At 35.6% G+C, this 27,627-nt stretch overlaps 1 protein-coding gene across 1 annotated transcript in view; it reads right to left on the reverse strand.

The window, feature by feature from the left end:
- Nucleotide 1: 1 nt before the first annotated feature.
- mafa (v-maf avian musculoaponeurotic fibrosarcoma oncogene homolog a (paralog a)) overlaps nucleotides 2-27,627 on the reverse strand; it is a 117,781-nt gene continuing 90,155 nt past the window's right edge. Inside the window, exon 3 of the mRNA XM_038306713.1 lies at nucleotides 2-8,102. The gene's annotated coding sequence lies outside the window, so the exon portion shown is untranslated. The remainder of the gene's footprint in view (nucleotides 8,103-27,627) is intronic.

Below are 27,627 nucleotides of genomic sequence, written 5' to 3' on the forward strand. Positions count from 1 at the left end.
ATTTCTTGTTACAATACTTATTTATTAAATTTAAAATATCTTTAGCACAGGTTAGAAATTAGATACGTCCCTCTACCATGAGCGCCTTGGGATTTAACATGGTCTAGCATGGCTTACAATCGACACTCTTAAAAACCACCCCATCACCCACCCCTCACAAAAAAATAAAAAATAAAATAAAATAAATAAATAAATACAGTTTTTTTCCATTTCTTCGTTCATGCAGTGCCACAATAAAGCTGCTAGGGCAAAAGGATTTATTTGGATATACATGTCTTTTTTAATGTACATTGTTTTACAAAAGTAGAAAAAAATCTGATAAAAAAAAATTTACTTGAGTCCTCTTTCCATATTAGTAATACATGGAAAACTTTTAATCGCTGAAAATAATTGTTCTGTTATTATAATTTGCATTTATTTTCCAGAAACATGTCTTTCCAAAAATTGAACTTAGTAAAGCTGGTGAAATGCCTTTTTTCTTGCTGAGATAATTCTAATGGCAGATACGTTCCAAAACATTTATTTGTTGTTGCTTCATACCCAGTAGTATGCATGTAACCATGCAGTGACAATGGAAAATTAAAGCAATATAACAACAGAAACACAATTTTTGTCCGCACTGTGATTACTACTGACATTATTTCACAGACTAGTAGTCAACGGTCATGTTTTACCCTAACCCCACCTTATGGAACATAAAAATACATTAAATAACATGAGTGGAGCACTGGAGTAAATGGCCGACTGATGCATTACTTATCAGTAAGAAAACATAACCACCCAAGGCATTTTTTTCCATTTTTGACATCATTACAAACCATATGTATATACTTTTTTTTTTTTTTTTTTTTTACAATTTTTATGCTGCTTCAATTTTTGCTTTTTGTCATTATTACATGCCATATGAGAAGTCTGGATTAAAAAAGTACCTGAACAAATTGTTTGTATATTAGCATGCATAGCTGTTTGCTATTTACATCATATTTACAGGATTGAACCAATAAAAGAAGGATCTAATATGGTTTTTGTTTCCATGTGCGACATTTACATTTCTAGGATGGAGAACAAAAGGCAGCCTTGTATGGATTCGAGTACACAGGACATGCACATAAAATATGCTTGAATGAACAAGGTATATTGTTTTATCCCCAATCACTGGAAAAAATGAAAAACTGAACAATGTAGCAGGCTATGTCTCTGACCAGCACTCGCCATATTGCATAACAAAGAACTATTTTTTTCCTTTGTGTTTTGCCTTAGTCTGTAAGCACAGGGGGCTTGGAAAGGTTAATTTACGATGTTAACCGTGCCGTGAAGGGAAAAGCAAATAGGAAAGAGCATGCACAGCACCAGAGAAAGACATTAAGCTGTGGTTACATCTTTCTCTTTGCAACTCCCTGTATCTGTCCGGTGACAAGAGTAGGCCCCCCCTGTTGTGTACAAAGACTCGGGCCTATCACCATCCATCAATGCAGACATGCTGAGAGGATTTTACACACACAATCAGATTGTAAGCAGGCACTCAGAATGGTTAACATAGAATTTTTATTTTTAAATGTTTTGCATTTTTATAGCTACAGTAAAACTTCCATAATAGAATTAAAAAGTAGTGATTAAAAAAGTGTATCTGGTGAACCTTTTGGTTCATAGGTCTCCTAACAGAAAAGGAAAAAAAACTTATAACTTTGTATGATCATAAACCTGTTATGTGTCATTTTTTTAAATAATGAAGTTGATGTCAGAAAATTTGTTTTTCCTACTTATTTATCATTAAAGTGTTTGTAGGGACTGGTAACCTCTTCAAAGGATGTTGAGGTCATTAAAACTATTGCTTATTTAGCAAGAACATCAGTATCCTATCCTCACTTTCCCCCACTACTGCGAGTTCTTTGTCCATCTCCAGTTCATTTACAGTCAGCCTCTAATATGGGCAATCAGCAGAACTGTCCTCTCACTGGGGGTCCATAAGCACTTAATTTCTGAGGACTGCTTTCTATAAAGAGGGGGGTGACTGCCAGAGTGTGTTAATGTACTTTCCCATAAAGCTTATCTCTGACTGGGGTCAGGAAAGGCCAAGTGTCAAGGGGCTGATTGCCCTAGTAATAAGACCCCAGAATCTGTTACAGCAGCTTACAACCCCTCAGGTAATAACACAGCTAGCCATAAGGTCAGATTTTTTTAAATCAAACCCCTCATTCAGGCACATGTGGGAAATAATGTGGTTATACAACAGAATGATTGAAATGGGAGGGGGGCAACAATAAAGACCCTAGTTGTGATTAGTAATCATAAACCTGTAATTGTTTATCAGCATAGTTATCTTAAATGCATGTTAACAACTGATAAACTGACTGATGCAATGGATGGATGCAAAGTAGAGAAAGTTGCTCCCTTTCGCCATTTGGAGAAACCTAAGCTGAAAACTAAACTTTCTTTTGCATGTTGAGAGGCATAACTACAGTCCCCTATTTTTATCAGGAAAGTGTGATGATATACAATTTATAAAGCGAAAAATTGTAGCTTTAAACAACAATTGGAAGACATTATTTTTTTCTCTGCTTTGTAGGGAGCCCAGAAGGGCCATATTTGTAACTTTCTGGACTCTCTTACTTTTCACTACTTCAAAAAAGGAAGGAATACAACCTGCTCACAGCAGGGAGAAACAGCATGTCTCCATTACAACAGTAGTTGAGTCCCTTTAATCTTTATTTTAAACGCTAAAGACAAACCTAAGTATCATCATCCTCATAGTCTTGCCATCTGAGCCCATCAGATGGCAGGGAAAGATTAAAACATAATCACTGTTACCTTTTACCCTGCTGGCTGGCTCTACTTGATCTTCAAGTAAAGTAAACAATGACCAAAGACTTCAGTCGCTATTTTTCATGTACATTTGCTGCATCAGTTGTTTCTCAAAGAAGGCGAACTAGAATCTAGTCAAATTTAGCCTACTTTTAGTTTGCTCTCGGTTGTCTGGCTCCAGTGCTGATCATTTGTTTTTCTAATGCCATTAAGAATATTTAGCCTCAGTACAAACTCTTTTAGAAAAACTTGAAAATGAAAAAAATACTGATTTAAGCAATTTCACCACGGTTAATTGTGGTTTCAAACAATCCCTAGTCAGAAATTAAGGATTTAGTTTACAACATGTGTCAGTGGAATTAACTGGAGTCAGCCCAGATATTTCTTACAATTGAGGCATTGTAGTTAATCCGATTTTCTCTACCCCTGCCTTCACCCCCAATCTTCTTGGGAGCCCATCTCATTTTGGTGAAGCTGGCAGAGAGCTCAAGCTTATGCATGGGCTAGAATAAGATGGGTGCAAGGACTTTACAAGCTGTGTTATTCATCCCTGTTATTAGCTCTGTCAGATAAGGAGGCCTTCTCTGACTTTGCTACCGATTGGCTATTTAAACAAATCTAATCCATTGTATATGTGCATCACAATCTACTACGTATGAAATATTTTTTTTTTTACTCAGATTTAGAGAATTGGAATGAACACCTTAATGTGTCAGTTCATACAGTATAGTACCTGATTTATTTTGTACTTATGTGTCTGAGTCATTTATCAGACATTGTACATCACCCTGTTGGTTTGGATTAAAAACAGAAAAGTCATTGACATTGGTTACTTCACTGTGAATTATTTTAAAATAAATAGTTTAACTCAGATTTTATTCAAAATAGTGATTAAAAAATATTAACTGGCAAGTACTGGTAAAAAAATTGTTCTAAGCTGATTATCCAAGATAAGTGGTGTACTGCTGTTGAGTAAAGAACTGCCACTACACATGAGTTAGTCCTACTATTGTTTATTTTCATGGGTGAATAAATGCCTTTTGCTTACGTTGGACATTAAAACTAAAGTTCTCGTAACACCTGAGTTGAGTGCATTAAAGTATTCTCTTTAGCAACAAAGAATAATATATGCAGGGCTACTATACAAACTTCCCCAGAAACAATTTCAACCTCAAGGGGAGCTTTTGCTGGGTTTTTTTGGGGGTTTTTTTTAACCAGGAATTTGACTTCTTTGTCTTCCGACTATAAACAGGAAACACTAATCATGACAGGATTACTGTTGGCCTAATATGTATCGTTGGGTCAAGAGATGCATAAAGCTTAAGTAGGCATACAGTATGACCCTAATGATCCAGAATTATAACGAATTACATGATAGTCAAGTAAAATGGAGATATGTTCATCAGCAGTGAGCTTTTTGATTAACTGACTGTAGAAATAATCTTGAATCACCCGGTATGGACCCACAAAACATGTTTCTGCTTCTTTCTCTTGTTTATTAGACACGTGTGTAGCAGGTTAAAAAGCTTAGTATCACTCAGGCTTCTGTTTGTTAAATCCGTAAAACAAGATTGCAGGGGCTTCTTTATCTGGTTACCCCACTGACTAAAGAAAGGGATTTGATGACTTTACTGAAGCTGATTATATCTGTCCAAGAAAAGACGGTGATGAAAAAGAGATGAAAGGATAGAAAATATGTAGGTAAGGGTTGAAATTAGATAATTAGGTATTAGAAGAAATCTGGGGCTAAGAGAAAGGGGAGCCAAGTTTTTGAGAAACAGGCAGATAGGAATACAAGGAAAAGATGAGAGGCTGATTAAGTGTGGTCTAAAAAGGACAGCTTACCATAGAGGGCGGTGGATAAGGCCCGATAGGGGGTAAATCGGAATTAGTGAGGCTCAGTATCGAACTACCCTTGCTCCCCTCCTCTCTTCTTCATATCCATCATGGTAATATACATACAGCATGGCCCTCTGGGTAATATATCTTTGACCTGTGATTATGCTAACAGCCTATTGTTTGCACACTGAACAATCTCCTTATGTAGGCGATCTGTTTACATACAGCCTTTCTGTTTTGATTAACATACTGTTTTTTTTTTTATGTGTGTATATGAGTGTGTGTAAGCGAAAGACCAGGGAAGTGTTTTTTGTCTGTATTTTTGTGCATCAATACCCATTTTACATATAGAAGTGTTAAACACTGCATTTTTGTACTAGTCAGGTAAATGAAGAGTATTCACCGAAATAAATTAGAAAAAAGTATATCTACCAGTCACACTGACAAATTTTCAAAAGTAAAAGGACTTTGTTTCTTGTCTAAGCAAGCCTTGGAGAGACTCCATCAGTGTCTTGTTTGTTTTCATGTGTATCCTTTTTGAGTGGCATCTTCATCCTTTTCTGAGTTTTAAATCTTCTTTAACTAATCACAGCTAAGACCTAAGTCCTAAATTGCTTACCAGACTGTAAATATTTTTACTTGATCTGACATGCAAAATTTAACAAAAAAATATTTTCATCGTTGGCACCACAGTACTGTAGGACATAGTCTGATGAAAAAGGTGTGTGTGTTTGTAGTCCTGTTTGGCATCAGAGTGAAGACGATTTTGGTAATTTCACCTTCAAACTGAGGACGGTTTGTACCAAAGTCAAGGCATTTTGCTGTTCCTCACTTCCTGTCTTTTTTGTTTGTTTTTTGGAAAATTGGAAAAGGTTTGGTTTAGAACCAAGGTGTGAACTGAGTTTAGGTTAAGAATAGGGTTAAGGATGCATGGGTAATGATTAGATTTAGGGATATTTTCAGAGTTAGAACATAGAAAGGATTGGAAATAATTAAAAATCAATGGAAGTCTATGGGAGTCGGTACATGGTCCTCACAACATACAGCAAGACATACAGTAATGTGTGTGTGGAATGTGTTTTGATTTCATGTGCAGGATTTAAAGTAAGACTTGTAGTTTTTTTTTTGGCAGAATGAAACCACTTTTGATCTTAGAAGAGGGATTGAAAGGTTTGCATCAATTCAGTTATTTAGTTGGGGAAGTATTTTTATCAATATTTCTAGAAATCAAGCAGATGCAGTGAGCATTTTTTTTTTTTTAAATCACAGAGGGTTACAGGTATTTAACCAGAAGGCTGAACATCTGGTTGAGCTAAGGGGTCTTCTCATTAACACAAAGTTAACCTCAGACAGGACGTGAGGTCATAGCAGCCCAGAGAGCTACATTATGGTATAACAGTTTGAGGTCAAGGGGTTGTTCAGCTCTCCACGGAGGTCAGGAAATAAGTGATCACGTACTTGGTCAGGCCACTAAAATACTTCAATATTGTCTTAGTGAATTCAGCCACTATTTTCCTTTTTTCTCTTAGGTCTTGCCTTCTGTCTCACTCTTTGCTCTTGGACCTGTCTGCCAGTGTGTACTGTAGGCTCATAGAAATGTATACGTTTTTTGACACTTGATGAATACACAATTGTTGGCAAGATGTGACATGCTTATTTGCTTTCTGGCACTTACAGTAAGTGAGAGACCCCAATCCAACTCCCACTTCCATTCTCCTCCTAGAGCTTGCTATGGGCAGGTCTCAGAAATTAAAAGGAAGAGTGTGATTCACTTTAATAGGTTTAAAGATAATTAGTTATCCAGTTAATAATGAGAGAAACTAAAATATTTGTTGTTATCATGGTACTGTACATTCTCAGGACAAAAATAAGGGGATGTTAAACCAACGTAGTGCTTCAATCTGCATGTCCTTATATATGAGTAGTTGTTATGTTCCATCTACAAGTTAACATGCAGAGTACAGCATCTGAGACTACACATACTCATCCTAGTGTACATATATACAGCAACAAGCAATGGGTGTATTTAGTTCAAAGGAAATAATCAATGTTTTCCACATCACTACACAGGATTCAGTGCTGAACCTTCTTTGTGGAACTCTGGAACATGCAACAGATACGTGAACTGTTGGGATAACTGAAGGAGCCATTAACAGGACATAAATATCTCAAGAGGTAGAGAGGGTGTGCAGTGGCGAAGAATATCTGTCCAACAAGCTACAATAGGTTTCCCCTGCTGTTCATGCAAATATTTTCTGCCTTCATTGACAAGGGACTAATCATTGAGGTCATCTGTTCGTTGGCTGGGTATTTTATCTCTCAGTGCATTTGGTTACTATCAAAGTTCATGGAAGACAGGGGATAAGTCCTCATATCCATATTGCAGTTAGGGAGGAATTCCATTTTGGATCCTCATCTGTAGGCTCAGGTATAGAGCACAGTTTGGAACTGTGCAAAAAAAAAAAAAAAAAAAAAAAAGCTTCAGTTCCACTCAGACGCTCAGAAGCTTTGCTTACAGCAGAAATTGACATTTAGAGGGGGCACAGTTATTGCATTGGGAATTATATACAAGGAAAAAAGGTCCAACATTAACATTAAAAAATATGTGTTTTCTTAAACATTTTAGTTTTTGTCAGGACAATAATTTTTCCCATTCACCTGACTTTCCAGGTATAGCAAAAAGACAAAACCAGATTATTTCCAGCTTTTAATGCCTATGTTTAAGTATCTATTCAAATACAACAAAAATTACTTAATATCAAACATATGAAATTTACTGAAGACAAAGAAAACCCAAATTCATTAACTAAGTTATGCAATAATGAGATACTGAGTGGTTTACTAGTTTACAGTTACACTATAGGTTTGTCCATGCTGCTGTCTTCACTAATTTCTATGTACATATAATTATGTGGATATTAAACAGGAAGATTTGGCTGTCTCTTGTAAAATAATACTAAAGACAATAAAATCCTATTTCAAATGAACATTTCATGGGCTTTGGGTTGATAAAAAGTGTTTAGGTTTTGTGAGGTAAATCAATTTATGAGTACTCACTCCACAGTAATAAGGTTTATGAATTTGGTGACAGCAACCGGATATGCTGCCTATTTCAGGAAAAAGGGTGTTGTCATGATTTATTTACAGAAGCATGCATCATTGATCTTCACACTCGAAAGAAAATAGTCTCTCTAAAGTATTTATCTGCTGTTCTCAATCATCTCATGATTATGAGTCTCTTATTTTTTTCTTATTTTCTCTTGTTTTGTAGAAAAGCTGCAGGTAAAATACCAAGGAGGAAAATTGAAAAAAAAAAAAGGTGACTTTTAAGATCTTCAGTGGGCGGGTTGGAGAGATTCTAGTAGGTCCTCTTTGCTGTTCTTCATCATTGATGTTGTGCTTTGTAGGTTTCTTGGTGCAAGTGGTCTACCGCTTGGATGCAATCGCTATCGTTGTGTTATCTGTAAACAAAAATGGAAAAAAGGATAAAGGTTAGAGGGCAAAAAACAATAAATTGTGACACAAAATACATTACACTACCATTCACACATGCAGGAACAAGCACACTCATAAGATCCAATATGAAACAAAGTGAAATCAACATTGTAACCCTTTTAGGACCCTTATATATTTCCTGCCTTGTCTGTAAGGGTTTATTCTCACACACATACAGTGAGTCACAAGAATTGTATTTGAAGAGGGGGAGTAGGCTCTGCTGTGACCGGTGCCAGTTTAGAAGCAAAGACGGAGTGACCACCCTGTGAGTGTACATTGCAAGCCAGCTTGGCTAAGATTCGGGGTGACAGTGGCATCAGCATGGAGGGTGACTCCATAATCATCTTCAATTAAGGGCAAGCAAAGATGAGCAAATTCCTGCACAGCATGTCTACATTTAATCCACTTTATATCGGTCAGTCTGTTTGGGGTTTTTATATTTAAAAGAAAATTTGAAAATGCAGTTTTTACTAGACTAATTTTGTGTCTGGAACCGTTCAAATAAAGACTATTTAACAATCTACAAAGTGCCAGGATAATTCATGTTGCCAGGAAGCATGCCTGTGGGTGGGCTTTTAGACACATACTCTAGTCTGCAGTGGAATTCAGCTAACTGGAGAGCCAATTAAATGATTCTAAAGGTTCTCTCTGCACCTATAATAAATCACCATAAACAAAGAAATTATTGACGTTGCATTGCACTTTTCCCCTCATGCCTGTAAATCATGAATATATACGGTTGTGCTTCAAAGTTTGCATACCCCCCATTAAAGAAAAAGATAGAAACACACTAGTATTCAAATAACACAAAACTGAAAAAAGTAATGATAAATGCAAATTTAGTAAATTATAATTTTGTAGACTAAAATATTGATTTAGAATTTTTTTTTCAAAAGTAATTCTAAAAAACAAGCTGTCCCAGACAAGTGAAAGTACTCACTGAACATTTCCTGAATATTACAGAAAACACCTGATTTGTTTGACTACCTCAAAGTGTTGTTCAGCCAAATTTTTGTTCAGGAGCTCTATTAGACGTGTTTACTTATTTATCAATTCATACATAGGTATGTATACATATAAATATTAAAAATCAATGTCATGATTTCCATTTTCTATTTAAATGTATTATTACTTTTCTTAAATTTTAATTAATCTTACGGGCAGCTGATTTTTTTTCTGTCTTTAATAGGGTATCTTAACTTTCAAGCACAGTTCTGAATATGTAGCTTAGATGAAGTATTACACATTTCATGTGTTACTGCTTTTTGTCATATGTTTTAGATCAAACTATGTTTAACAATATACAAAAATGACCCTTCTAAGCACAAAGAGCAGTTTTCAAATAATGACTTCCCACATTAGAGAAAAAAGGTATCTAAGCCAACTTGATCCCATCCGAAAATATAACTGCACACCTTGTGTAATTATAAAAGAAAACATGGTAGGTGGAAAATCCATGTAATGTTTTTTTTTAAGTATTTTATTCATATTTGCTAAAGATGCAATTACTTTTGTCATGAACTAACCTGGATTTATTCTTAGTGAGGCTAGTCATCATAGTAACATACTTGCAAACCTGCTCTTGTGCAGGTTATATTGATATTAATCCTAGAAAGCATTTCACCTGCAGCCAATCAGCCATTATGGAAAAAATTATGTGCCCTTTTAATGAAGACCTCATTTAATTCAGAGGGGAAAAGAACATAACAACATCCTAATAAAGGAAAATGAAAACCAAAAAGCAGTTCAAACAGAATATGTTATTGACAGATTGAAGTTATCAATGTATTAATTTATTTTTATTTTCCTCCTTTTTGACATACCAACCTTTCACCACTCTGTATTTGTTTTCTCATGTGTAATGTCCCTATACACACCTGGCATTTACTTGTTTCTTTTCTTGTGAGAAAAGAACTTGTGAGAAGATCTCTTTGATCACTATGACAATATGAGCAATACAGGATTTCAAGAGCCGGACTTGTATATATATACCAGATCCTACAGATCCTAGAACAGTATGTTGGCTGTGAGACCCACATGAATGAGGCCTCTTGGATGTGCGCCTTATGAAAGGATTTATGCCACTGCAGGTGAGTCATTTCCTGGATTTCTGTGAAATTTGATATTCAGGCTGTTAAATATACCAATAGATAAACAGTATATATATATATATATATATATATATATATATATATATATATATATATATATATATATATATATATATATATATATATATATATATATATATATATATATATATATATATATATATAAATATAAAACTGCACTGATGGGGGTAAATCGCTATGTAAGAAAATTGAAAACATAAAGAGAAGGCTGTAATGTTTCTGTGAAAAGAAACATTGATGAAGAGAATTTTGAGGGTATTATCAAGTATTATTTAGATCTGGTAGGGAGTTATAGAATGTTTGCCAGCCACACATAGATTTGTGAAGTATCTCTGTGCTAAAACAGGACTAGATGCTGGAAGAGATGCAGCTTCAGCAGCAGGAGATGGTACATACTTACACGTTTGTTTATATTTCTACTCTTTTTTTTATCTTACACTCAAAACTCAGGAACACCACATTTTTACAAAAAAAGAAAACAAGGAAGTAAATAATAAAAATATATATGTTTTTCTAGGTTTTGAAGTGCACATAACCCATGTAACTGAAAAACAGTGAATTAATTTTCTCTGAAGCATTTTTACCATTTAGCTAAAAATATATTATAATTGCAGCAAGGTAAATGATCTTTAAGCCTGAAGTGAATCTTATTATAACAATTTTTCAATTACAAATTAAAAAAGAGTTACCGGTAATTCAGGTTGGTCTTTATTATTGAGTAATAGAAAATACTTCATGGGCAGAGCTTAGGATTGATTATAATGGGCTCCAATATTCCCCTTCTCTCTGTCTCTTCATATGCTCTATGAATACTTGGTATAAAGGCCACCAGTGCAGAGAAAACATGGACTAGGACAAATATTGTGTTTTAAAAGCTGGATGACTTGCCACAATTAATCAAACCACATTGAGGTTATGCAGCAGGACAATGATCTGAAGCAAATTATCATTCTCTAAAAAAGTCCTTATCAAAGTCTGGACAACAATCTAGTTAATAATATTGAGGCATGAGCTGAGACAAACCCAATTTTTTTTTGAAAATCCTAAAATACTGCAGTTATAGCTGTTCTGCAGTTAAGAGTGGGATAGTAAGTTGTTGCCACCAATTGGCATAAGCCACTATTTTCATTTTATAATCAAATCATCACATCAAAACTGATTCTAAGTTATCTTTGTCTAATATGAGTTTGAAGGTCCAAATAGTTTCTGTGTGACAAACTACCAAAGAAGCCTAAAATTAGGAAAATACTGTTTGCAACCACTGTACATAGCCATATTTATCGTACACAACTTTACAAATGATATTATTTTTCTTATAATTCTTATTTATTGAACACATATTTTCAAAGTCATAGGGATAGATGATGGTATTGTGTCACTGTATAAATTATGTTTTTTTTCCCCAATCAAAAATAGTGGTGTTTTCTTCATCTTTGCGCTAAAATCTAATAACATCTAATATGGGACATTCTCTAACCTCTGTCTAAGAACAACAATCACTGAGCCTCAAACCCTTCAAGACTGATTTTGTGATAACAATGCAATGGGATGCAGGGTCATTTGGACCTCCAAAGCCAGGTGTTAGCACTTCAGCACTCTGCCTCATCAATAATTGACAGAAGCAAACCAATCAAAACAATTTGCTCACCACAGCGAGGCGCTACAGCAGCCTACCACCAGTGAATCATTAATGAGGCAATTAGATGAAATGGTTAGATGCTTAGCCCACAGTAGCAGTACTCCTATAACTTTACTAAGATCCCCCCCCCCCTTAATCAGAAGCTGCATATGATCAACTATTGTGCAGACCAACACCCAACAAAATTAATTAAAGCCAGGCAGTCATGCATACATATAGAGCTATATTTTCTAAAGGTTTGTTTGTAAAGGGTTCAGTGAAGTCAGTTCTCCATCTGTTGACCACAACTCAGAGGGGCAATAATGGGAACCAACCCAATTGGCTATTGCCATGGGAGATTGACCTTTATTGGTTGTTACCATTGCACACACTGACAGAAGTTGTCTCCCAGGTGACTAAAGTGTGAGAGAGCCTTTATGGACACAGATGAAATCGACCTGGTTGACATCACTCAAACATGTGGAAAGGAACAACAATAACGGCAAAGTCGGGGTTGCCTTTGAAAAGCAGAGCTCCCGGATTGTTGTTTGAGAGAAAAATCAAAGCCCTGTGGGAGCTGCTCACAACGCCTCATTGATTGGTTATATTGGAACCATTTCATAGTTTATCGATGCTCATCTGCCTGTTTTTCCTAGGCTCAGGTCCAGGGGAGGCTCAATTAAACCAGCCACCTTGATCCCAAGGAACAAGCCATGCAAATACTAGATTGAGCATGGATTATTCTCAAATACACACCCTGCACGTTGCCGTTAAACTGTTGGGTTTTTTAAGTGACCACTTAATTCAAGTTTAATGCAAATAAAATTCAGTTACTCATGGTTTTGGTTTTATACTGATTTCCCCTACAAAGAAAAAAGGAAAGAAAGCCATTGGTATCTTTTAATTTTTTTCCACCTGATTTACACAATGCACTATTGCTCTAAATTTGAAGATCTCAAATTGAAATTAAAAAAAGGTAAAAAGGGCAATAGATAATGGAAAAGGATAATAAATATAAAAAGACAGATTCGTTTGCAGAGAGTGGGTCTTCAAGATGTAGTCCACAACAAAGGTTAAGTCATATAAATTTCACTATTATATTAATATCACTATCATCTTTTGCGAAAATAAATATAAAACAAGAGCTACATAAATAGGAGAGGCTAATAGGATTACTAATATCTGTGCATTATATGCATCTTTTTTGGTCTTTCTGTCAGGAAAACGTTCAAGTCTAAATTAGTATATCTTTGACAGGGAGTTGAAGGATGGTCAAAGATCCCATCAAATTTGGGTATAAGTTTATATAGTTCTTTATACTGTCATGCAGAGCATTTTTACAGTTGACGAGTGGAAGAAATTTATTTTAAAAGCTGTCATAAAAAACTGTCAGAGAAGTTCTCCCCAGGAGCAGGCAACTCATATACCTATTTGTTGGTTGTGTGAAAACCCCTTCAGTCGACTAGTTATCCTGTTTGTGTTTTTTTTTATCTTTTCTGTTGCAGGTAGCTAGTCAGAGGGCTGGTCAGCCTGAATGAGCTGAAACTGTCCTTTCCACCAAGTTACACCAAGTCTTGTTTTTTGTAAGTGTTTTTGTCTGTTCTGTTTTGCCAATATACCTTTGGAATAGATATTCTAGAGCTAGATGATAGCCCAACAGATTTGCTTTCACAAGAAGAGCATTATGACTGTTGCCATTTGGTCCTGCTTGGTGCTTGTATATTTAACTTTACAGAACATAATTTTGGGAGTAAAATTATATAAAATGGACACGGAGACGGAAAGGGAGTTGATAAAGAAACAGGGTATAAGAACTAAGGGGGCAGAGAAAGACACAGAGACCGGAAACAGTGCACGAAAAAAGAGAATTATAAGAAAAAAGACAGCAAAAATAGACAACACAGAAAATATATGAGCCTTTCTTTTTGATCTCACTGTTTGCCTGATTACTCATTCCTGCCCGCAGTGGGATTTTTGTATTGCCAAACTTTTTCCATGATTAAGCTTTATCTAGGCAGGTAAACATTACTTAACATTTTTTTAAACCTCATCTGTCTCCTTTTTTCAGCCTAAGAGTCATGTTAAAAGTGGGGGCTCCACTATTGGATTTACTTGTGGGGTTGAGGATCTGCATTTTGTTTTATTAATAAATTGTAAACTCAGTGCAGTGTTGAGAGACTGTGACAGGTCTGGCAGTCTGTTGGTTGGTTAGGTGTGTGATGCAGCCTTTTTATTTTTTTTATTTTTCAATTTTTTTTCTGTTTTGTGTTTTGCCCTAGGTTTTGGGTATAAGGTTGTAGACTGCAAGTGTAAAAATTGACAAATAGCTGCATTTTGTAACACAAGGAAATATGCAATAACAGATTTACTTATTTTCACCAAAAGCATCTGGTCTTAAAGCCAGTATGTGTTTATTGCTACCACAACTGTTTATGTGTTTGTTTTTTTTTATTGATAATGGTTAAAATTATTATTATTTTTATTTTTCTGATAAATATTCCGTTAAATAATGTAAGGCAATGTATGCTCCAAAATGTGAAATCATGTGGCAGATATCTGTTGCCGTTCCTTTTTAGGACTCAGGTTATTATTTACAAAAAAACAATTTGAATCAGGAAATATGTGGTATGACCTGAGAGAGTCATAACCCTAGCTGCTCTGTTTTTACATTAAGATGTAATTAGCATAGTAAATCAATATTTATCAAGTGATAGTACAAACAAATGGCAGTATTTGATTGTAGGAGTGTTTTTTTAGAGTACCTTAGTGCATTGTTCAAAGAACCAATATTTATAGCCACAGAAAATGATTTTATTCAAAAAAACCTAAAACGAAATATCAAACAACATTTAAAGGGGTAAACACACATTTTATGTATTCAGGAATCCATGAGCTAAAGTTACACCTCAGCTGAGACCCTCTTCCTTTCCAAACCACATTCTTTTTAATGTGGAGTCTACACTTCTTCCTCTCCTCACCACAGCTTCCCCACAAATATCATTTTAGGATTTCCATGTTTAAAATGGCTGCAACTACAAAGAAAATGTTACCCGAAAACAGCCCACTGCTAACATCATTACACAAGGCGCAGAAAGTGAAACACTTCAGAGGTCACCATCCGCCCATACTTCCCACTCTTACATCTTCTAGAGTGGGAAAAACAGCTGATGTTAAAAGCCTAATGGCTTTTCAGCATATTGTTTAAAAAACACTCGCCGTATAAATGGCTGAAGAACCGTCATCACTGGATGGCTTAAATAATACATTAAAAATATAGTTATGAGTCAGTGGCTGAATTATTGATACTGGAAACAGAAGCAAGAACATGTTGCCAATATGTCATGGCCTTTTTGCTGATGCTTCATCTTGTATAGATAATTTTTCATCTAAAAAAGCTTGTGGACTCTTGATCTGTGAAAGATGGAAAAACACACCACAACTATTGGAAATCTAATGCAACCTTACTGGAAAAAGGAAACAGATAATATAACATTGAGTAACATGATGAAAATACTGGTTAAAAAAGAAAAACTGCAGACTTTGGGATTCACGTTTAAAACAAAAAACTCACAATTATGCTATACTTCCTGAACAGAATGTTATTGCATTGTCAGTACAAAATATGGTTAAAATGTTCCAAAGTTTAGGGTCTGGGGACTTTCCCTTTTGACTGACACATTTCCTGAAATGCAAATGTATCTTCATCTGTCAGTAGACTCTCTATTACAGCAGATTCACCGACTCTCTTTAAAATGTTAACATCTATGCAAAATGATAGTCAAAAATATTTTTGATTAACATACTGAAAAAACATTTTTTAAATTTTTTTTTTTCTTGGGTGTAGATGTCAGGGTCTACAAAAATTTGCATATATAGGTCCTTTTCACTTTAAACCTTTAAATTAAAATTTTATTTTCATATTAGAGATCAGGTCCAACCTAAAGAAAAGATATGCACAGGATTTTATTGTTTATTTTCCTAAAATAGTCCTTCAAAAGAGTTTTTTTTAGTGTTCATTTTCATGTATTTCACAATTATTCTTGCTGAATTAGGAATACACCATGTGATAGTGTGGTGTAAAGTTAAAATCAAGCATACTCATGTTGAAGTCAAATACATCTGTTTTTCGCCTGATATGTAAATGAAAAGTACCTTTAAAATCTAATAAAACATAAGTTATACACTAGAAGGGATTAAAAGTGCTATTCATCATGGGCTGTCGTGGAAATTCCCCTCTTAATATTAGACATGACTTGAGCAACTTGGGTCTTATCTGGGAGGATGTTTTGGGCATTATTCTGTCAAGCAATCCGTAGGTCATCTGGGTAAAGATAGTGCTAAAGATAGACAAGTGGAAAGAAAAAAATGAAGCTGTCAAATCCTTTGTTGAGAGCATGACACCAAGGCCGCAATCATTTAGTGTTTCATAATCTAGGTCTGCGCTACACCTACTGAAAAGTTGAGCTGAAGAACCATCTTCTTTCATGTGTTTACGACTCAGTGACTGTGTGCATAAAAGATAATCATATCAATTGATCTTTCCATATTAGAAGCATGTTATGTATTTTATTACAGAAAATACAAAACAGACAATACAAATTGTGAAGTTGTGCAACACATGTTTTTTTTTAGGATGTTCAAATAAAGCAAGCAAAACCCTTACATAATCCTAATCTACATGGCTTCATTTTGGATTACCACTGTTCCCATTGTTATTTATTTCTTTTGTTTAAAATGTGAATAATAAGATTAGGGTTTTTTTAGTCTTGGACAAATTAAACATACCCTTAGATGATGTCATAGTGTTATGCAACACTGCATAATGATTGAACCATGTGTTAGCTTAATTTGAGATATATCTATGATCGCTGATTGATGTTCTTTGTGGGTCAAAAAGTTGCCTGTGTAAACTGCCAGAAACACGAGAGCTAACTTAGCAGGAAATTGGTCTTAGGCAACAAAAAAAGATGCTTACCAGATCAGCCATATATTAGGTTCTTTGGTGTAAGATTTAATCTAGAGGGTTGGATGTGTTTTTACAGGTAACTATGTTGTGCTGCTATCAGATTTCAAAACACAGAAGGAGACTGTTCACTTTAGAGACAGTTAAGTGTTGCCAGTTGCTTTTCGAGGTACTAAACTTGGATGTTACACATCTAATGTCCCCAGTGGCCTCAAATTTATCACAGCATTCTTTCAAATGTCTCTGATTAATCAGCATTTACGTTAATCATAAGCATTCCCATGGATGTCTTGTAAGATAAACCCTAAACACAATATCTGACATCATGAAAGAATCAAGGGGATTTGTGAAAATATTGGGAATGGTGGGCCTCAAGAAGTCTGGTTCTACTTCTAGTAAGTTTCCAGGTGCTTAAACACACATTTTTTTTTTAATCAAACAGTTATATGCAAGTGTGAACACTATGGGAATTTCCAATAGTCCAAAACATTTAAGCAAACTTGTGTATATTTTAGCGCATAGGAGTTATAAGCCTGAGACTTCCAGATTAAGCACCCCTAAAAAGAACAGGTAACAATGCGCTGTTGCAAAAAGACAGTCTCCCTCTGTGTTTTGGAATTTGATAGAAGAACCTGTATTGACAAGCATATTGAGAATTAATGGAGTTAAATCCTACTATAGACAACCAAAAATTTGTTTGATCAGTTAAGTGTCATAACTGTTTTGTTTCCTAACAAATTTTAGCAAAGCTAGATATCCATATTCAGGGTGCCCAGACTGTCATAAAGCAGCTCTCTGGGTCACATGATGGAATGAGTGAGGTATTCAACCCTCTCAAGTTCCATAAGCGCGTTTTTGGAAGGGCAGCCCAAACAGAGCATTGATACATCCAGTGATTGAAGTATACTTGAAATTATACCTGTTATAACCTGAAAAATACATCTCAAACTAAGCTATTAAAAAAGTTATTCAGTGCTGCTTTAAAGAGTAACTAAACCAATCAGAAACTTGTTCTTTGCACATTTTAATGCAAATCTGTATATTTCTGCAATAGTTGGCCTAACACCTTCTTAGCACAGACCCAAGGGGTCTGTGCTAAAAGCTGTTTGGGCTAAAAGCTGGCAAAACAAAAAATAAGGTACTCTAGTCAGATGAATACAAATACATGTCACACTTCTTAGATTTTACATTTAAATTAGTTTGGAAAAATAGTTAGCACAAAGGTATATTCTTTTTGTCATTGAGTATAGTTTATGAAACTTACTGATAATATATAATCATGTCTTTTATTCTAGCATAGATTTAATTTTTTTCTGTCATATTTTTGAACATTTAAGTTTAAAGAACAAAAACCTGCATTCTAATTCTTTAAAGCCTTTCTACTATAGGTCCTATAATAACTTCATCAAACATTTGTCACAATTTTATAAAAAGTGAGAGGCTAATTGATGTTGAGATCAAACGATCAGAAAACGTTATAGTGAAACTGAATGTCTGTCATTTTTCTTGCAAAGCCATATAACTAGTGTGAACCTGGCTTAGTTCATCTACAATCAAACATCTTCTTTCATGATTCACCAACCAGGGACAGGAAATAGATGTAGTGGAAATATGCGTTAACGAATCACAGGTCACATATTTTTTCCGTCCAACGCATATATCTTAGAATGTGCAGTGTAGACTTTAAAACCGGTCCGTGGCTATGCAGGTTTTCAACTATGTAAGTTTCAACCTCTGTGACTCAGCTCGTATATAGCCACCATCTTTCACCTTTTTTAGCTGCGAAGATGCTTTTACTTTTATTTCCGATAAATGACTGATTTTACATGTCAGAGGCCACCGTTAAGCTTTCCATTCCACTGCAGTCAAGTGATTTTTCACCTCCTTTACGAGGGTTAGGCTCTTCCCTTTTACTGTGCTTCTGTTCTGCAGAGGAACCCACAAACATTTAATATCTATCAAACTGCTTGAAAATAATTGTGTATCACATATTGAAAATTTGTATGACATGCTCCTTTTGAAAGAAAACTTTTTTTTCAGTTTTTTTCTTTACAGTATTTATTACTGTACAAATAACATTAAATTTGCTAAGATAAAAAAAGAACAACACTTTTAACCCGTATAGTTTAAGGTCAATATTGAATATGAATAAGAGAAGACAGTTTTATGGATATTAAACACCTCCAAGAGAATAATACTTGGTACAGTTATTTTTTGTAGAGAACTGAGTGGACCCTAAGGTGTAAAATCTCCTCTTAAGAAAGTGTTCCCCCTGCCCTTCCTGTGCTTCACATAAAGAGTAATTATGGTGCATTATCACCATGGAACTTTCATTGCTACATTATAAGATGTGTAGTGAGCGGTAACAAACGAACGACCAGTTTTATTTCATGCAGGAAGAAAAACACATGGTTGGAGCCAATGAAGTCTGCTTTTTCATTCTGTGACTGACTGAGACCATCTGGACCAAATAAAGTTTCTCCCTCTGAATCAACAGCTGTTGGAAATTACACAGGGAATGCTCCCTGTCTTTATAACAGAGTTATTTTATCGCTTCCTTTGTGTTCTTTTAAAAAAAAAAAAAAAAAGTTAATTTTAGGCTGTTAGTGTAGTTCCAAATTTGAATAGTCATCACAGAAGGAAGCAATGTAAAATATAAAAATCTGCACCTGCCATTTCTTCTTACTATGTTCATCCCTTTTACCCTGCCAAGTTTCTTCCCTGACCCACTCTGCTCTCTACTGTTAATCGAACATTTGAATGTGTCAGTCAATCTGTCAACAGCTGACAGTTTTACAGCACATGCACTACACTGATGGATACCATCACTCACATAATGATTACCCTGCACCCTAAAATCAAAAGACAAAGCAGTCAGTGGGTTGTAGAGAATAGAAAGCACAACAGTAATGGCAACAGAGAAAATACAGCAGTGTGTATGTCTAAGGCACATTGAAAGAGTAGAAACAGTCAATATTTTATCTGTTTTGTCTTTAAAACTTTACATTCTTTTTCTGACAAATTTCCTATTTAAATTTAGAGATTAGATTCTGATTTTTCTCTAGCCGTTATGCACAAAAAATCCACACAGATTCCACTGGCAACATCCATTGCAGGCAGAAATTAGTCCCAACACATCTATTTGTCCCACGTCATGATCTCAAGGCCAATATGCATATATGCTTATTTAGTTTCTTTCCTTCACTAGGCTGTCTAATATACCATCCAAGCCTCTATAGATCCCTTTTTTCTCATGAAAAATGTTAGCGCCATTGCTGAAATTTTAGCACATTTCATAACTGGTGTAAAGCACCTCTACATCTATGCTCACAATGTTACTATTGAATTGAGTTCAGGGTTTTGTGGTGGCCTTTCATAAAACATTGACTTTGGTATTTTCAGTATACTCTGTTAACAATTGTAAAATCTTCCACATAATGTTTTATGTGGAGTGAATCAGTCTCTCCTGCTGCAACACATCAACATATGATGTTTTCCCTCACACAATTGACAGCTGGGATGGAGGTAGGGGTTTTGCCTTGTAACCAATGGGTCACTGGTTTGAGCCCCCACCGTACACATTGAATTATGTGTGTTTTGTAATTAGTAAAGTGCAATTGTTTGCGCCAGGTCAGCATTGTAAGTAGGATTTTAAATCTTAATTACTCTTTCCTGGCTACATAAATAATTAATTCTTTCTATGAAAATACATACATCTTTTGGACACAGAGCCAGTCACCTTTCTAAGCACTCTGATACTGAATGGGTTTATATCTTATATATATTTGTTTAATGGATGAACTGTTTCCTGATATTCAACTTGTATTTAAAATATTTTAACACATGTGCTCGTAAAGGGGTGGGAGATTTTTTTTTACATAAGGGCTATATTATAATGCAAATATGTTGATTAATTAAAAAAAATAGTGTTTAAAAAAAGTGTTTGTTCTCTGATAAGAGCATCAAAACACAATTTAAATTGGATAATGTTTGACTTCTGATTGTATTATCAATGCATTACGTAACGATTTGTCAGAACATATTTGGCAGATGGAGCAAAGGAAGCAAAGCCAGGTACTGTTAAATTCAGCATAGCTTTGGGGATTAACTGCACAGATATAGCTTATGCTACAATATACTACAAATGAGGCCCAACAATTAAAATCTGAAACCAGAGAATATTTGCGGTGTAATTAAACATTCAAACCAGCTGTAAGGAGAAAAAAAAAAAGCGCAAGATGTTTAAGTGTTTTTATCCCAGCGTCTTGAGGGAGATCTGTTTTGCCTTTTTTGTTTTTTGCTTAATTATACAGCATTCCAAGTGACAGCTGAGACGTTGGAAAATAATACATTTCATGGTCTTCTATAAGATGAAAAGATATTAAATTTTTCTTTAGATATAACTGCATGATTTAGAAGTGTAAAACCGCTAGTTTACACTTCCTAAGACATTTTGATTTAAAATAACTACCAAATGAAAGCCACAACATTGTACTTTGCAGTGAATTGAAGTAGGAATTGCTGTATAATTTTACAACTATAACAACATTATCTTCTTTGCTTTACAAACTGATATAAATAAATAAAAAAATTGTATTGAAATAAAAATAGGATCCTTCATTCTTCTGGAATTCATCCATTCTTTTCTAAAATTCCTGTCTTTAAGGTATAGCACAGAATTTTCCATAATTTTTGAAAAGATCTGCCCCCTCCACTTAAAAAAAAAAGAATGCACTTGCACAACCCTGTACCCGCTCCCGAGAGGGAATGCCTATTAAACGTGTGTGAGAGCCCATTTCAACACACTATGTTTAAAAGTTGCTGTTTGCATCGCTCGTACAAGCTTAATTTCCTTAAGAATATTTGTAATTTTTTCATTATCTAAGACTCACCACAGGTAAGTAAAAATGGGCACAAGCAGGTAGGATGGCCTTTCTTAAAGGGGTCATAGAATGCAAAACCGAGTTTACATTGTCCTAGATGAATAACGATAGTTCAGTGGGTGAAATGAACATATAGAGAATTTCAAACCCCATCGACACCTCCTTTCTCTGCAAATTGTACAATTCTAAACTTCCACCATAAAACGGGCGAATTCAAACTAAGCCCTGAATTGAAGTTGCCTTATTTGGTTATGGCCTGTACTTTTGTCACGCCCCGAAACTGACATACAGATCAGCCCACTGGTTCACTGGCTGGGCCAATGACTGGACCAGACCGGGCATTCGAACTGAGCCGTCAGCTCCGGGGCTGGTCCAGGAACCTCGGCAGACGGGGAGCCAGCCGGGGACGAAACGACCGAACCTGACCCGATGACGGTATGCCTGCCCAGTAAGGCAGTAAGCACGGGACCGCCGGTGTCCAGGCTACCGTCACCGGGTCGGGTTCGGTCCCCCACTGGCACTGTGCCCCAGTCCACCGGGGTTCCTGGGCCAGCCCCGAAGCTGATGGCTCAGTTCTGCTGCACTGTAGTCGACCAAAATCCCGGACGATTTTCAAATTCCCCCCGGAATTAGGTATGAAAACTAGGACATGTCCGGGAAAAAGAAGATGTCTGGTCACCCTACCATATCAACAATTTTGATGTTTTAGTGAGTGAATGCTTGTTGCTATGATACTCAGCAGCTTCGCTCGTTATAAACCAACCAATCAGCGCACAGTTCATCTAAATATTCATTAGCATACCATAAAAGAAAACGTGTCATTTCATTCCAGGGCTTTTAACCAGGCTTGCTTTAGGGCTCATAGAACAGCAAATATGGCATTTTCAGCCCAACCAATGTTACACACCCTATTCAGAGACGTTAAGGACCAGTACCAAATACCCTATATAATCATTCTATGACCCCTTTAAACATAACAGCAGAATGATTGAGAGTTAGGAGGATTACAAATTATGATGATCTACAAGGAAAAAGAACATCTTCCTCTATACCTTTAAGATGTAAAAAGATTCTGTCTTTATTATGCTGGTTCAGAGTGAAGAATAGATTTGTGTCTTAAAGAAATTGCAAAGTTAGTTTGCAAAATCAGTTTAACTTTAAGGATGGTAATTTTAGCTCTTCCCAGGAAAGGAAATTATGTTTAGAGAAAAATGTTAAGGTATTTTGATAGATACGTTTATTTGGTTAAAAAGATATTTCATTATTAAAACTCATAATAAGTTAAGCTTTAATCACAGTTAGAGCATCTCCAGCGTAAATATATTGGGATTTGCTTTCAATTTAGACTTGCTTCTAGCAGAGCTGCCCATTTATTTAGGCAGTGCTGTAATTTGAAACAAAGTACATGCAATTGTCTGTGTGGAGGCCCATGGGAGAAAAAACAATTCCTAAATGTTCTCCAGAAAGTAGAGTGTGAGAGTTGCCCAGAGGAGAAAAAGCAATTGAGCCAATCTGTTTTTCTGTTGATGGTAAAAAGGCAGCATAAGCATCTTGCCACCCTCACTGTCATATGGGAGCCAGGCAGGTCCCATAAATACATGCTTAATGACTCGATTTATTCACTTTGTCACTATCTTTTTCTTGCTGTCTGTCTTTTTTTTAATGATTTTGTCCATATGTGCTCCCAAATTTCTTTCTTCATGAAAGTTATATGGAAAAAGGTTAACATTCTATATCTGATCTGTAATGCGCAACGAGTAGAAACAGTTTTGGAAACAGGCTAAATGCAATTTAAGATTTATAGAAATTGTTAAACTATTATAATTATTGTTTTCCTTAAAAAGAAAATCCATGGAAAATGTTAATCTCTTTTACAAAGATGTCCTGGTTTAGCACAACATGTAAGGTGCAAACAAAAAATTTTCATTAACAAACACCAACAAACATCTTAAAAATAGACCCTAAATCATTTAATTTAAAGGCACAATAACCTGTCTAACCATCAATAACCATCATCTTCAATGGAGTTTTTTTTTTTTTTTATAACTAAATGTATGTTTTTAAGTCGAATTTGGTGTGACGTCACACAACAACTATCTGCGTTGTTCACCAGTCTTATTTTTACAAGCCAGGCTGGTTGTGCTTGCTTGTGAGAAACTGCTGCTCACTACTTTGGCCCTCTCTTCCCAGAGAGAGCAGTGCAGCATAGGGGCAAAATGGAGGAAAGCTCATGTAGCGTATTGAAGCGTTCACCTGAAGATAATCATTTTGCAAAATGAAGCTCTCCTGCTGACAGCATTATAACTTACTTTATCATTTATATGGTTTCTTTACATTATAATTTAATTTTTCACAAGACCTGTTCCACCGTAAGGTTATGTTGTTCTGCTGTGTATTTATCCTTTGCACCAAGAGGGCTGGGAAAAGGAGATGTCGCTTGTCTCACTTTTTGTTTTGGTCCTCAAACAGTGCTAAACAACCTGCATAGTGGTTGCTTAATGCTGCTTATTATGCTTATTGCTCCTCTATGAATATACAAGTAAAATATTGCAAACCAAAACATAAATAATACGTTATTGTGATCTTCACGTTTGTTCATCTAATTACTTGTAATTATAATCGCTTAATAAGTTTGCAGCATGAATGAGTATGGAATTCAGTTTTGCGTTCAGGTTTAAGCGCAATTTAGATTTCATTGGTTTTAAATAAAAGAAAAAAAATGCTTTTCATGATATTACCATGAGTGCATTTTTTTTTTATTTTGTCTTAGTAATTGTCTTTACCTTCCTGCCTCTGATAAACTCACGCAACCTTTCCCCAACAAATGTTGAATCCTGCTATGAAACAGAAGAGGCATATGAAACTTAGGCACTAAAGTTCCCAGTGTTTCAGTCACCAAAGTGTCAGTTGTGTTTTTAAGGATAGTGTGACGTATGTCAGTGACATCTGGGCCAACACACATTGATCAGACTATACCCCTGTAAGGTCTCTCAAAAGCTTTATTCTTAAATCTATGCTGACAGGCAATGACATGATGGAGATTGGGTAGGTGAATTGATTGTGGTCTCCCTACAGTATCTCTCTCTTTTAACTCCCCCAACTCCCCTCTTTGTGCCATCGCATTGCCTTTACCTCCTCGCTTTTCTTCAATTTTTTCCCTCTTCTTTGCTTGAATGTGTCAAACGTGAGAAGTCAGATTATTTCCCAACAGACTGTGCGCTGTGTGACAGAAGACTCAAGCTGTATTTCACAAGATGACACCTCCTTTGCCTCCCCCCTACGCTTCACAAACAACATCAAATACCACCAGCCTTTTTTGATCACTTAAAAGCGTGTATTAGTTAAAGAGCTATTGCCTAAACAAAGACGAGCAAACTGTTTCTTCTGTCATGTTTGCCAGTAGGCCATATGTGCATTTTGTCAGTTTGCCTACTCATAAAAGGAAGTAAACAAACAGTATTACACTGCATAGTACTTAGCAACTCTTTTTAGAAACTTTGGAAATGTCAAAAGGGACAGCAATTATTTTTCATGTTCTAATATGCATTTGTGTTTTGAATCTATGTGAAAGGGTTAAATTGTAACAGGAGATTAAATACTTACACTAGAACTCTTTTCACAATTACTTATCTTAGCATAAATATTTTTATTTCTTCTTTCACTGGATTCCCATGTAAGGTGCTTTATTGATAATCGTGTATTGACATTAACTTACATTTTTCTAAATTTAAATATAGTCCAGAGAATCTAGGAAAACTTTTTTTATCTTCTTTATACAGTAACTAAGGGGATCTGTTTTTTCCTCTTTCAGAAAAACAGTAGTATCATCAGCGAGCTGAGTTAGTATCAGAGGATAACCAAATCGATTCAATGGCTCAGTGTCTTGACTGCTCTTAAGAAAATCCGCCAACAAACTCTGCAGCCAAAATAAATTGAGGAAGACTGAACTATTAAAATCCTTATTCATTTAATATATCACTTTTTTACACCTTTCAACAAAGCCAAAATACCCTAAGGGTTTAATTTTCTGCCCTATGGAGTCACTCCGCAGTGAGTTTGAATTAGTCCATTTTGAGCTTTCCAAAATGGACTAATTTCATAGAGAGCTCTTTGAAGTCTCTGTATCGGATCACAAAGAGACACAAAAGCTGAGAAACTATAAGGATATTACATCTTGTTAAGAGCTTTTCTACAACTTGAACAGAGTGCTATTGGAGAGATCTTCCTTTGCTCTGTTGAAGCATAAGCCAAAACCTGGATGATACTAGATTTGGTTAATAGAGATAACTCTCTGATTTCTGTGTTTGGGATCAAAATGACACACAAAAGTTGAGGAACTGAACTGAAAATGACATTGGAGCTTGTTGAGATCTTTTCAGTAACTTACAAGGAGGCTAAGTCGAGCTTTCTTACATCTTATTGGTCCAGAGAAAAAATTTAGACAATGGAGAAATAAACCTTAGTCTCATGTTGGTGTCACACATATCTCATAGTTCTCTAGGATAAGTACTTAAAATATTTTGGAGATCTCATAAAAATTTTCCTTTCCTGTGAAACTTCACACAATTAGTTCCATTAAACCATACATAGAGCGGTTACATTTTTTTCTATACAAGGAAACTTAGCAGATTGCATGAAGTTTTTTACATGTCAACACATCACTGATGCCAACTTTGTGTCAGTGGTTTTGCACCAATCCTTACACTGCACACAAGTAGCAATAGCTGATAGCACCCCCCCCCCCCAACACATCACAGATAACCTCTGTGATCAATGGGATGATGAGTATATGTGTCCTCCCATTTCGACTCTCCTGTCATAGATCAGTGACAGAATGGGACAGAGCAGCTGGTGTTCCTACAAGCCTCAGAAATGCCCTGTACAAATGCACAACTGAGAAACTGATAAGTGACCTCAGTGGATGATTGATTATGGGGCCATAGCAACAAGCAGGCATCTGGCACACCTTAATCCTGGAATTTGTAAAACACATCCTTAATCTAGTTATCCACAGAAACACTCTATAAAACATTGTTTTAAGTGTTTTAGACCAAATCCCATTTGTATCCTTTTAGATTGTATGTTAGTTTGATGTGATAAAATGTTTCCTATTTGTAATTTTATTCATGGTCTGTGGTACTGCTCAAGGAATAGCTATCCTTACACACTTTTTAGCTGCCTCTGAATTTGTATTTCAGGACTGGAAAATTTCATATGAATATAAAGAAAGAACAGAAGTGATGGCCTTTATACAAAAATGCTTTTTTTGTGATGTGCAGTAGCATGGCTTTTGTGTGGAAATCCTTTTTATTTTTCTAAGCCCACCAAAAAGTGAATCCCCTTGTAAGGACTTTGAAGAAAAATCTTTTGCTTTCACATTGTGATTTTTTTAACGTAAAGTTTCTTTCTTTCTTTCTTTCTTTCTTTCTTTCTTTCTTTCTTTCTTTCTTTCTTTCTTTCTTTCTTTCTTTCTTTCTTTCTTTCTTTCTTTCTTTCTTTCTTTCTTTCTTTCTTTCTTTCTTTCTTTCTTTCTTTCTTTCTTTCGCACTGCATGCTGGGGGTTGGTGGAGGAGCGTGTGGTGAGTGGACTGAGAGATTGAGAACTTCTAACTTTGCTTTTTTCACCTCTTTTGCTTTTTGTATGGGTATTGTTCTTTAAGTACTGTGGTTGTGGAGCGAGACTGAGTGTATTTGATTACATTTTTGTGGGTTGTTCCGGCATTTTTGGCCTTTTTGGCTCAAAATGCCGGAAATGAATTTCACCAAATTAACGAGACAACATGGGTTGAAGATCATACCCAATAGTCCCACTCTGACAGTGGAGGAATGTAGTCTAGCGGTGGGAGAAGTTGTAGGCTGTAGCAGCATTAAATCCGCTGCTCGGATGAACAGCGC

Source organism: Cyprinodon tularosa, unplaced genomic scaffold (assembly GCF_016077235.1).
Source record: "Cyprinodon tularosa strain WSP-4 unplaced genomic scaffold, ASM1607723v1 ctg59, whole genome shotgun sequence".
NCBI classification, from domain to species: domain Eukaryota; kingdom Metazoa; phylum Chordata; class Actinopteri; order Cyprinodontiformes; family Cyprinodontidae; genus Cyprinodon; species Cyprinodon tularosa.